The following is a 12,728-nucleotide window of genomic DNA, read 5'->3' on the forward strand; positions in this document are numbered from 1 at the left end:
ACATGCCCCCCAAAAACCCTTTCAGAAAAACTCACTCTCCAAAATCCCAGTGTCGCTCCTTCCCTTCTGAGCCCTCTACTGCGCCCGCCGAACACTTTACATACGCATATGAGACATTTCCTTACTCGAGAGAAATAGGGTTACAAATTTTAGGGTGATTTCTCTCCTTTTACCCCTTGTAAAAATTCAAAAATTGGGTCTACAAGAAAATGCGAGTGTAAAAAATGAAGATTTAGAATTTTCTCCTTCACTTTGCTGCTATTCCTGTAAAACACCTAAAGGGTTAAAACACTTACTGAATGTAATTTTGAATACTTTGGTGGGTGCAGTTTTTTATAATGGGGTCATTTATGGGGGATTTCTAATATGAAGATCCTTAAAATCCACTTCCAACCTGAACTGGGCCCTGAAAAATTACGATTTTGAAAATCTTGAGAAAAATTGGAAAATTGTTGCGGAACTTTGAAGCCCTCTGGTGTCTTCCAAAAGTAAAAACTTGTCAATTTTTTTATGCAAACACAAAGTAGACATATTGTATATGTGAATCAATATGTAATTTATTTGGAATATCCATTTTCCTTTCAAGCAGAGACTTTCAAAGATAGAAAAATGCTAAATTTTGGAATTTTCATGAAATTTTTAGATTTTTTACCAAGAAAGGATACAAACATCAGTGAAATTTTACCAATAACATAAAGTAGAATATGTCACGAAAAAACTATCTCGGAATCAGAATGACAAGTAAAAGAATTCCAGAGTTATTAATGTTTAAAGTGACAGTGGTCAGATTTTCAAAAAATGCCCAGGTCATGAAGGTGAAAATGGGTTGGGTCATGAAGGGGTTAAAGGGGTACTACCATGGAAAAAAAAATTTTTACATCAACATGTGCCAGAAAGTTAAACAGATTTGTAAATCACTTCAATTACAAAATCTTAATCCTTCCAGTACTTTTTAGGGGCTGTATACATTTCCTCTGATGTCCTGACCACAGTGCTCTCTGCTGACCTCTGCTGTCCATTTTAGGAACTGGAGAAAATCCCCATAGCAAACATATGCTTCTCTGGACAGTTCCTAAAATGGACAACAGAGGTCAGCAGAGAGCACTGTGGTCAGGACATCACAGGAAATGTGTTTCTTTTTGGATTTCTCTTTAGTATACAGCCCCTAAAAGGTACTGGAAGGATTAAGATTTTTTTAATAGAAGTGATTTACAAATCTGTTTAACTTTCTGGCACCAGTTGATTTAAAAAAAAAGTTTTAGACGGTAGTACCCCTTTAATATGTTACGGAAAACGCATAAAGACGTGGTCCAAAACGCAGAGATTTATTACAACCTGTCCAGAGGAAAAGTTGCTGAGTTGCCCATAGCAACCAATCAGCTCGCTTCTTTCATTTTTGAAAAGGCTTCTGAAAGAACCAATCTGATTGGTTGCTATGGGCAATTTAACAACTTTTCCTCTGGACAGGTTTTGATGAATCTCCCCATAGTCTTTTCTATGGATAGATGTAGGATCCATGTAAGCAGTAAACACAGGATATTTGAGGTCCCTGAACTAAACATAACGCCCCCCTCCCTAACAGACTGCTGCAGGTCGCCCATTCAGTTGCCAATGAATTCTGTTCTTAAAGGGGTTCTCCACTGCTTTAACCTTCTTGGGGCAGTTAGGTAGTAATGTGGCTAGATGTTATTACCCCTTTGTTTCCTGCTGGTAACGCTACTGTAGTTGGGTTATTTTTTACCTTATTTTCAAACCCGGAAGCTGGTTACTTCATTAGTTTGCTGTCTTTTTTTGCTTTTTCAGCCGCCGCCATCTTTCCATCGCTACGTCACCCTGCAGGGTGTTGTGTTGGAGGCCAGCCTGCCCCACGCTCCGTACGTGCCCGCCTCCCGCGCTGATGAATATTCCACCGTCATAATCGCGGACCTCCTTCCATTCAGCTTCTGATTGCTGATTGGGCTGCTCGCGGCGAATCGGCTCCGTTGTTGGGCACATGCGCAGTTCGTCCTCGGTCGGGAGGGTCATCTGCCAGAGAGCGCCTAGCAAACCTTCGGGAGCTGTCCAGCACACAGGGACTCCCCTCTGGCAAGGTTAGTGTTAACAATACCCCAGCGTGTCAGTCCCGAAGCTGAAAACACAATGGCACATGCGCAGATGACCCTCTTGACCGAGGATGAACTGCGCATGCGCCCAACAACGGAGCCGATTCGCCGCGAGCAGCCCAATCAGCAATCAGAAGCTGAAAGGAAGGAGGTCCGCGATTATGACGGTGTAATATTCATCAGCGCGGGAGGCGGGCACATACGGAGCGTGGGGCAGGCCGGCCTCCAACACAACACCCTGCAGGGTGACGTAGCGATGGAAAGATGGCGGCAGCTGAAAAAAAAACAGTGGTCAAAAAAAGCCAGCAAACTAATGAAGTAACCAGCTTCCGGGTTTGAAAATAAGGTAAAAAATAACCAAACTACAGTAGCGTTACCATCAGGAAACAAAGGGGTAATAACATGTGGTGTCCCAGTACCGCATTCTATACGGTACCTATTTATGTTTGGGTCCCCATAGCCTGAGTCCCTAGGACATAGGGATCCCTGTCACTTATTTAATCCCTTGTCGCCTCTATTTCTACTAATAGACCAGTGGTCTATATAAGGTTAATGTAAATATAATGATATATCTGTAAATAAATGGTTAATTACTTTTTTCCACAGCGTTGCAGGACCTGCGGGTCATGTGACCGGGTGAACTCTATGGTATTGAGCTTAAGGGCCTTTGGAGGCCCTGTGACGTAAGCAATCCCATTACACCATGTAATGGTGAATGGCAGATGTTCAGACCAATCAGATTCGCCGCGCCCCCTGCCCATATAAGGGAGCGGCGGCCATCTTCTTGCTCTCTTGTTCCTGGGCAAGCAAGATCTGCGCAGCAATTATCGCAGTGAGTTAGGCCTGAGCCTTGCGGCGACGGCTGAACAATCTAATTATAGAGTGTATCAATTCCCAAACACTCTGCAGCATCACCGGACCTAATAATTCCCCTAAATCCGGACGGATCTGCAAATCTCTCCCTAAATTCAGAGACTGTATATCTAGCTCAAGGTCCGATACAACTGCCAGTCACTAAGCAACCTAAGGACTGTTTGTATGAGACTGTTACTGTGCCGTGGATATTGCAAGCACTTAAGTAAAAAGTTATTCAAGTTCAAGTTCAATCTCTTTGTGGACCTTCAGTCATTTCATGCACCTATCGTTACTGGGAAGGGCGGCGATAGGCCGGAACATTGATTCAGCATACCAGCCCTCAGCATGAACTCTAGGGGTAACATTAACCCCTTCTATACCTATACCATACCACCACTGCCATACACCCCTCAAGGGCTACCACAAACATATAGCCACAGTACTACCTAACTGCCCCAAGAAGGTTAAAGCAGTGGAGAACCCCTTTAAGAAGCATCGATAAAAAGGAACCTACGGAATTTTTTATAATACCAGGATGCAATAGTGTTGCATATTCGCGAATATTACGAATTTCGCAATTAAAATTTGCTATTACAAATATTCGTCTTTTTTTCAAACTGTTTGATAAACTGAGCACATTGTAGGGATCTCCTTCGACTGATAAATGCAATGCTTGTATCATTTCATTAAAGGCCCAGGGATGAGACTGTGAGGCGAAAGGTTTATGCTTGCGAATATTCGCATTGCGAATATTGGCAATACGAATATTCGTGGAAATTCCGCCCTACTTATGCCTGTGAGCCAATGAGAGTTCTGCAAGCACAGTTGTCAGAGCTTAGCAACGTCCCTAGCAACGTCCCTCGCATGATGTTATAGCACGCATGCGCAGACGAGCGAAATTTCGCTATTAATTTCGCAATAGCGAAATTTCGCAATTCAAAAAAATGTAACAAATATAACGAATATTCAAATTTCACGAATATGGGACGAATATTCGTCCTCATATTCATGAAATATCGCGAATCGAATATGGCATATGCAGGGCAATAATAGTTCAAGACTAGGTTAGGGTTAACGGTAGCTTTACTGAGGTAGACAGATAGTACAGTCTTTACAGCTAGGCCAGGATCCCAGAGAGATGACCAGTAACACAGAAGGACCTCGCAGCTTGCTGGGACTTGTAGTGACTTGGACAGACTTTAGGACAGCCATGCTGACTATAATAGACTTGACTATAGACTTGACTGTAGGTAGTGACAGCAGACATAGATGACTTGACTTACTGACGTGTGGCTGTAGGTTAGGCTTGAGGCCTCCAGATGAGCTGGACACTGACTCTGAGATGTCTGGTCTTTACTGTGACTCAGTAGGATGTGTGGTATAAAAGAGAGATTGTAATGGCTCCCCCTCTTATAAAGGGGGTCTCAGCCAGAGGCCCATAGGTCAAGCTGCAGGTCACCTGGTTAGCTGGTGCTCTCTGGGTAACAAACACATCATGTGAACACATTATCATGTGACTAACTCAAAGGTCCTTAAAGGCCCTAGGATACAGAGGGATTCAACTTGACAGGGCCTAAGTACTGTACGGGACTATATCCCATACTGGGACATCACAACACTATAACAAACCCCCTTCTCATGTATCCACCTTACTACTGGGGTAGCAGCTTAGCGGCTGTCAGGACCTGGAAAAATAACTCATGTGGAGGAAAGGACGGTGCCCCCATCAAGAGGGCACTCTAGGCGGCTGCCTCTTTTGCCTATAGGTGAAGCCGGTGTGAGGTGCAGATCTGCGCCCCGTGCATTTTTACGTTGTTCCCTCCCCTTAGCTGTTCGGAGATTTCTGAACATACAGTCAGGGGAGGGGAAGGAGATGGGCAGGACTCAGTTCTGCAACTCTCCTCGCCCCTTCCTCAGGAGAAGGACGTAGATTCTCACAGCCCCGCTCCCGACCATAGAGTTTGACAGATGTGAAAATCTACGTCCAGGGGGCTGTGGGAGCGAGGCTGTAAGAATCCTTCTCCTGCCGAGGGAGGTGCACAGCCTCCCCAGATGTAGATTTCAACAATGTCTCAGTGACACAACCACAGGTACAGATTTTTATAGCCCCGCTCTGGACGTAGATTTTCACAGCTGTCAAACTCTATGTCCAGGAGCGGGACTGTGAGAATCTACGTCCTCCTCCTGAGGAAGGGGTGAGGAGAGGTGCAGAACTGCGTACTGCCCATCTGTGACTTCCCCTCCCCCTGCTGTATGTTCGGAAATCTCCAAACAACTGGGGGTAGTGGCTGACGTAAAAATGTACGGGGGACGCAGATCTGCACCTCACACTGACCCTGACCCTGGTTGGAAAACACTGGCATAGACCAAAAGAGCCCATACAGTGGAAAAGCCTCCTTCCCCTCAAGCAATCAGAGATCGGATCCCGATCCCAACCCATAAATATACATATTTAAATGATATGGTCGATAGTAAAGAACCTGTATTGTTTACCGTTATGAAATGTATCATGATTGTGATCCGGGAGAAATACAGAAAACTCAACTTTTTCCATAGAGAATATAAAGATTGTGCTAATATACAGGGGCAATAAAGCACTCTACTGTCTCTCTGTTTTATGTCATGTAAGGGAAATGATCCAGCGTTTTATTGGCCTTAATCCTGTTCTGTATGAAGTTTTTATCTGATACTTATCCTTTGCGATGACCCCTAATTACCAATTGATCCTACCAGTATCTATATAAAGTGAGTTATCTACAAGAGGTTTAATGCTTCCTTACATCTATCGTTTTGTATCCATTTATTAGATGGTAAAAATGTTAATATGAACGTCAATATGATTAAGGATAATGGTCCATTGATTGGAATGGGCCCGCACTCCTACCTCCTCCCCAGACGTTTCATTTGTGAACACATATCTTCCTCCAGGAAGACATTGTGGAGGACATGTGTACGGTATGATGGATACTATATAATACAAAAAGCACTTTAAATGGCTAAAAATATGTCCTTTCATACCTTCTGATTACTAGATGGTTTCTTTTTTTAATTTTTATTAATGACGTAAAATTTGGGCTCCTTTTGTGGTCTGGATTTCCTTTCCCGTGGATGAAATAGCTGGGACAGAGGCCTAAGTGCACCAAATATATAACTATAGTAAGAAACAATGCAACTAAAAGATGACCAAGAATATTTAGATGTAGGGTGTTGAAAACCTTCATTCTGACCAATAGAAATTTGTATGGAGACTTTCTCTAAGGGTCATATTCTGTGAGCATAACCTGCATTACAGTATAATTGATTATTCTATTATTTTCTGTCTGGTTTATGATTTTGTGGTGTTAAAGGAGTAGTCTCATGGAATAAAACTTAGCCCCTAGTTTTAGCTCGTGGGGGGTCCGTGCGCTGCCCAACCCCCCTGCAATTTCCTGTATGGAGCCCTGGCTCTCCCGTGAAGCGGCGCGTCACGGCCCCCTTGCCCCCTCCATATCTCTCTAAGGGAGAGCTGTTCGACTATCTTTGGCTCTTCCATAGAGATACATGGGGGGTGTGGCGGCCCCCGCTTCGGATGAGGGTCGTGACGCGCCGCTCCACGGGAAAGCCGGGGCTCCATACAGGAGATCACCGTAGCAGGATAGCGTTTCTGGTGCATCCCTCATCTTAGATGACATAGGTGCACATGAAGGCGTTATGACATGGTGGAGTGAGCAGTAAGATTCCCAGACAGGATAGTGTGCATGCACCAAGACCTTGAATTGCGCGCAAACTTAGTGTTTTAGCTTTCTGGAAGTGTTCCCTTTTCCATATATACAGCGTGCAAAATAAGTATAGAACACGTCACCATTTTTTCACTAAATTCTGTTTCTTTGAGATAACAGTACCTGATAATTCCAGGTCTTTTTTTAATCTCTTCACACGTGTCCTTGGCTCTTGGAAAACTCTTCTGGTTATTCTTCTCTCCTCTGTAAGAAATCTTGTGAGGAGCACCTGGTCGAGGCAAATTTATGGTGAAATGATTGTCTTTCCACTTCCATATTATGGCCCCAATAGTTCTCACTAAAACATTCAGAGGTTTAGAAATGCGCCTGTAACCAATGCCATTGTTATGTTTTACAACACTTCAATTGTGAAGGTCTTGAGACATTTCTTTGATTTTACCCATCATGAGATGTGTCTTGTGTGACACCTCGGCAATGAGACCTATTTGTAGCCATCAGTTGGGACTGAACCAGCTAATATTAATTTGCACTGACAAGGGGCTGGATTGCTTTTCAATTACTGTTCAGCTGTTGTCTTGGCTTTCCAGGCCTTTTTGCTCCTTCATTTCTTCACGTGTTTAATACTTTTTCCCTGTGTCATTTCACATTATTACACAAAACTTGATTTCTGATTTGTTTTGGTTTCTTTGTATGTATAGATTACTTGGGTTGTTACCAATATCTGGTGAAAACTTCATGTCAATAAAACCTTTGGGAATTTCACCTGCTGTAACTGCCCCCACAACAGAAGCGACTTAAAAACCCCTGAGGAAGGCTACGCAACCATATTATTGGGAATTCGGTGCGGCACGCAAACACATATCATGGGAAAGGCTGAGACATTCCACCATATTTAGTTATTCCATTAGCGCCTTCTAAGAGGTTCACGCAAGTTATAGGAAGTATATACAGTGATTCCCTAACTTACAATGGCCGCAACATACAATAGTTTAAAATACAATGGTATTTTCTGGACCATTGTAACTTGATAACAGACTCAACATACAATGCTAACGACAGTCCATATCTGTGAAACGTGTCAATGTCTGGAAGAACTGACCAATCAGAATGGTAAAACACCTGTATTACTGAAGTGCATGCACTGACTGGCTGTCTGGTAGTGCCCCCTACAGTACAGGGAGGTACTTCATTTTCTCTACTACTCTTTACCTGTACTACTCTTTACCTGCTCCTTTGGACACTAGGTGAGGGCGGCTCCATCTTACTTTTTTAGGACACTGCGTATTGTACAGGACACCGAAGAAGCTATTGTCCTTTAAATAGACATTGATTAAAGCTCCCAGCAGATCTTTCTTACTTTTATATGTAAGGATTTGCTTTATCTATATTAGTTATCTACTTATTTTTGTTTAATCCACACTTTTTCCTATTTTTGGATGACATTTGGGGGCTTCAGAACCAATTACCAGGTTTCCATAGAGTTCTGGTCTCAACATACAATGGTCGTCCTGGAACCAATTAATATTGTAACTTGAGGGACCACTGTATACCTTACCACAGGGTGTTACAATTGGTTATACCCCTATATGCCTGGACACTGCAAGAGCAGTGTACATAATATTTTGGTGGGATATGTTGCAAAACTACAACTCCCAGCATGCCCGGACAGCCGTTGGCTGTCCGGGCATGCTGGGAGTTGTAGTTTTGCAACATCTGGAGGTCCGCAGATTGAAGACCACTGCAGGAGGAGGTAATACTCCCGTGTCCCCGCCGCTCCGGACCCGTCACCGCTGCCCTGGATGTCGCTCCATCGCTGTCGCCGTGTCCCCGTTGCTCCGGAACGTCTCTGCTGCCGGCCGGGTATCCTCCCTCTCCGTCGCCGCCATCACGTCGTTACGCACGCCGACGCACGTACGCGACGACGTGATGACGAGGAAGGAGAGCGCCGGCCATACAGGGGATCCCTGAACGGAGAAGACACCGAGGAGGCAGGTAAGGTCCCTCCCGGTGTCCTGTAAGCACTAACCCGGCTATTCAGTCAGGCTGTTCGGGACCGCCGCAATGAAATCGCGGCGGTCCCGAACAGCCCGACTGAACAGCCGGGTTAGTGTCACTTTCCCTTTAGACGCGGCGGTCAGCTTTGATCGCCGCATCTGAAGGGTTAATACAGGGCATCACCGCGATCGGTGATGTCCTGTATTAGCCGCGGGTCCCGGCCGTTGATGGCCGCAGGGACCGCCGCGATAGGGGTGTATTCGCCGTATAAGACGCACCGACTTTTTCCCCCCAGTTTTGGGGAAGAAAAAGTGCGTCTTATACGGCGAAAAATACGGTCATTGATAATTGATTCATTGGGAACCTTCGATAATCTTGGGGCCTCACTGGGAGCGTTTTCTATTTTTCCTATATACTATTGTGTGTTGTTAGTTTTTCTTGTGGTATTTCTAGTGTGTATTAGCATCGATTTGTGTTTTATGTTGTTTTGCGCTGCATTTTTCTTATTACAAATCATGATTCTTATACCATTGTATCTTAGGTAATACTACACATACTAGGTAAAGAGCTACTTTAAAGGAGAACTCCGGCAAAACTAAACTTATCCCCTATCCACATGATGGGGCTAAGTAGCTGATCGCTGGGGATCTGAGCACTGGGACCCCCCGCGATCTCCGGGACGAGACACGGCTTTCTCAGAGAGGAGCATGTGTTGTCTAATGGTAGACGGCATGCCCTCCATTCATTTCTATGAGAGCGCCAAAGATTCCCGAGTGCTGTAAGTCTGGTCTTTTTTGGCGCTCCCATAGATATGTATGGAACGCAAGCTTCTCAATGAGCGCCAGGTCCCGTCCCGGTGATCGCAGGGGGTGTCATCGCTTGGACCCCCCACGATCAGCTACTTATCCCCTATCCTGTGGATAGGGGATGAGTTCATTTTTAAAGCTATCTCCTTTAAAGTTTGCTATGATGTTGGCCTTCGGCTGTCCGGGCATGCTGGGAGTTGTAGTTTTGCAACAGTTGGAGGCACCCTGGTTGGTAAACACTGTTTTATACTCATTTTATGTTATTATTGTTTTTGCCTAGGTGGAGCACATACTGTATCTGATCTTTTCATTGTTTCATTTTAGCTTTTTTTTTTTTCATGCTAAATAATAAAATGAAATAATTCCTGAAAATGCCTTGGACAAAGTGTAAAGCTATCACAGCGCTGTTTTTAGCACATAAGCAAATTAACACATATGTAGCAATTGTGTGAGTGTGAAACAATGAGTGGAAAGCCTCCCGGCCACTGCAGTGTTAATCAGGTGCGGATTGTTCCTGTCTAGCATCGTATTCTGCCACTAATAGGGAAGAAAAAACAAAAAATCCTCTATATTCTGTATAAGAACCATCACCCGTCACAGTCAGTATCTGAGCCAGACAGTGTCGGCATGCTAAGTGCATTGTTTCCCCAAATATTTTGGGTCTCTGCTGGGTATGTTTGTTTCTGCCCACACTCGGCAACATATCAGATACCATCTCAGAAATTGGTCCCAGCAACAAGACCATAACAGCCTGTACTGTGACATCACTGTGTATATTATCCCTGTACTGTGACATCACTGTATATTATCCCTGTACTGTGTCATCACTGTGTATATTATCCCTGTACTGTGACATCACTATGTATTATCCCTGTACTGTGACATCACTGTGTATTATCCCTGTACTGTGACATCACTGTGTGTATTATCCCTGTACTGTGACATCACTGTGTGTATTATCTCTGTACTGTGACATCACTGTGTATATTATTCCTGTACTTCGACATCACTGTGTATTATCCCTGTACTGTGACATCACTGTGTATTATCCCTGTACTGTGACATCGCTGTGTATTATCCCTGTACTGTGACATCACTGTGTGTATTATCCCTGTACTGTGACATCACTGTGTATATTATCCCTGTACTGTGACATCACTGTGTATTATCTCTGTACTGTGACATCACTGTGTATATTATCCCTGTACTGTGACATCACTGTGTATTATCCCTGTACTGTGACATCACTGTGTATATTATCCCTGTACTGTGACATCACTGTGTATTATCTCTGTACTGTGACATCACTGTGTATATTATCCCTGTACTGTGACATCACTGTGTATTATCCCTGTACTGTGACATCACTGTGTATATTATCCCTGTACTGTGACATCACTGTGTGTATTATCCCTGTACTGGGACATCAGTGTGTATTATTCCTGTACTGTGACATCACTGTGTATTATTCCTGTACTGTGACATCACTGTGTATTATTCCTGTACTGTGACATCACTGTGTATTATTCCTGTACTGTGACATCACTGTGTATATTATCCCTGTACTATGACATCACTGTGTATTATTCCTCTACTGTGACATCACTGTGTATATTATCCATGTACTGTGACATCACTGTGTGTATTATCCCTGTACTGTGACATCACTGTGTGTATTATCCCTGTACTGTGACATCACTGTGTATTATCCCTGTACTGTGACATCACTGTGTGTATTATCCCTGTACTGTGACATCACTGTGTGTATTATCCCTGTACTGTGGCATCACTGTGTATATTATGCCTTTACTGTGACATCCCTGTGTATAATATCCCTGTACTGTGTCATCACTGTGTGTATTATCCCTGTACTGTGACATCGATGTGTATCATCCCTGTACTGTGACATCACTTTGTGTATTATCCCTGTATTGTGACATCACTGTGTGTATTATTCCTGTACTGTGATATCACAGTTTTTATTATCCCTGTACTGTGACATCACTGTGTGTATTATTCCCGTACTGTGACATCACTGTGTATTATCCCTGTACTGTGACATCACTGTGTATATTATCCCTGTACTGTGACATCACTGTGTGTATTATCCCTGTACTGGGACATCAGTGTGTATTATTCCTGTACTGTGACATCACTGTGTATTATTCCTGTACTGTGACATCACTGTGTATTATTCCTGTACTGTGACATCACTGTGTATTATTCCTGTACTGTGACATCACTGTGTATATTATCCCTGTACTATGACATCACTGTGTATTATTCCTCTACTGTGACATCACTGTGTATATTATCCATGTACTGTGACATCACTGTGTGTATTATCCCTGTACTGTGACATCACTGTGTGTATTATCCCTGTACTGTGACATCACTGTGTATTATCCCTGTACTGTGACATCACTGTGTGTATTATCCCTGTACTGTGACATCACTGTGTGTATTATCCCTGTACTGTGGCATCACTGTGTATATTATGCCTTTACTGTGACATCCCTGTGTATAATATCCCTGTACTGTGTCATCACTGTGTGTATTATCCCTGTACTGTGACATCGATGTGTATCATCCCTGTACTGTGACATCACTTTGTGTATTATCCCTGTATTGTGACATCACTGTGTGTATTATTCCTGTACTGTGATATCACAGTTTTTATTATCCCTGTACTGTGACATCACTGTGTGTATTATTCCCGTACTGTGACATCACTGTGTATTATCCCTGTACTGTGACATCAGTGTGTATTAATCCTGTACTGTGACATCACTGTGTATATTATCCCTGTATTGTGACATCACTGTGTGTATTATTCCTGTACTGTGACATCACTGTGTGTATTATTCCTGTACTGTGACATCACTGTGTGTATTATCCCTGTACTGTGACATCACTGTGTATTATGCCTGTACTGTGGCATCACTGTTTATTATCCCTGTACTGTGACATCACTGTGAGTATTATCCCTGTACTGTGACATCACTTTATATTTTCCCTGTTGTGTTACATCATTGTATGCATTATTTCTCTACTGTGACATCACTGTGTATATTAACCCTGTACTATGACATCACTGTGTATTATCCCTGTTGTGTTACATCATTGTATGCATTATTTCTCTGCTGTGACATCACTATGTATATTAACCCTGTACTGTGACATCACTTTGTATATTATTCCTGTACTGTATCATCACTGTATATTGTCCCTGTACTGTGACATCACTGTGT

The sequence above is a fragment of the Hyla sarda genome, chromosome 9, assembly GCF_029499605.1.
Source record: "Hyla sarda isolate aHylSar1 chromosome 9, aHylSar1.hap1, whole genome shotgun sequence".
In the NCBI taxonomy this organism is placed as follows: domain Eukaryota; kingdom Metazoa; phylum Chordata; class Amphibia; order Anura; family Hylidae; genus Hyla; species Hyla sarda.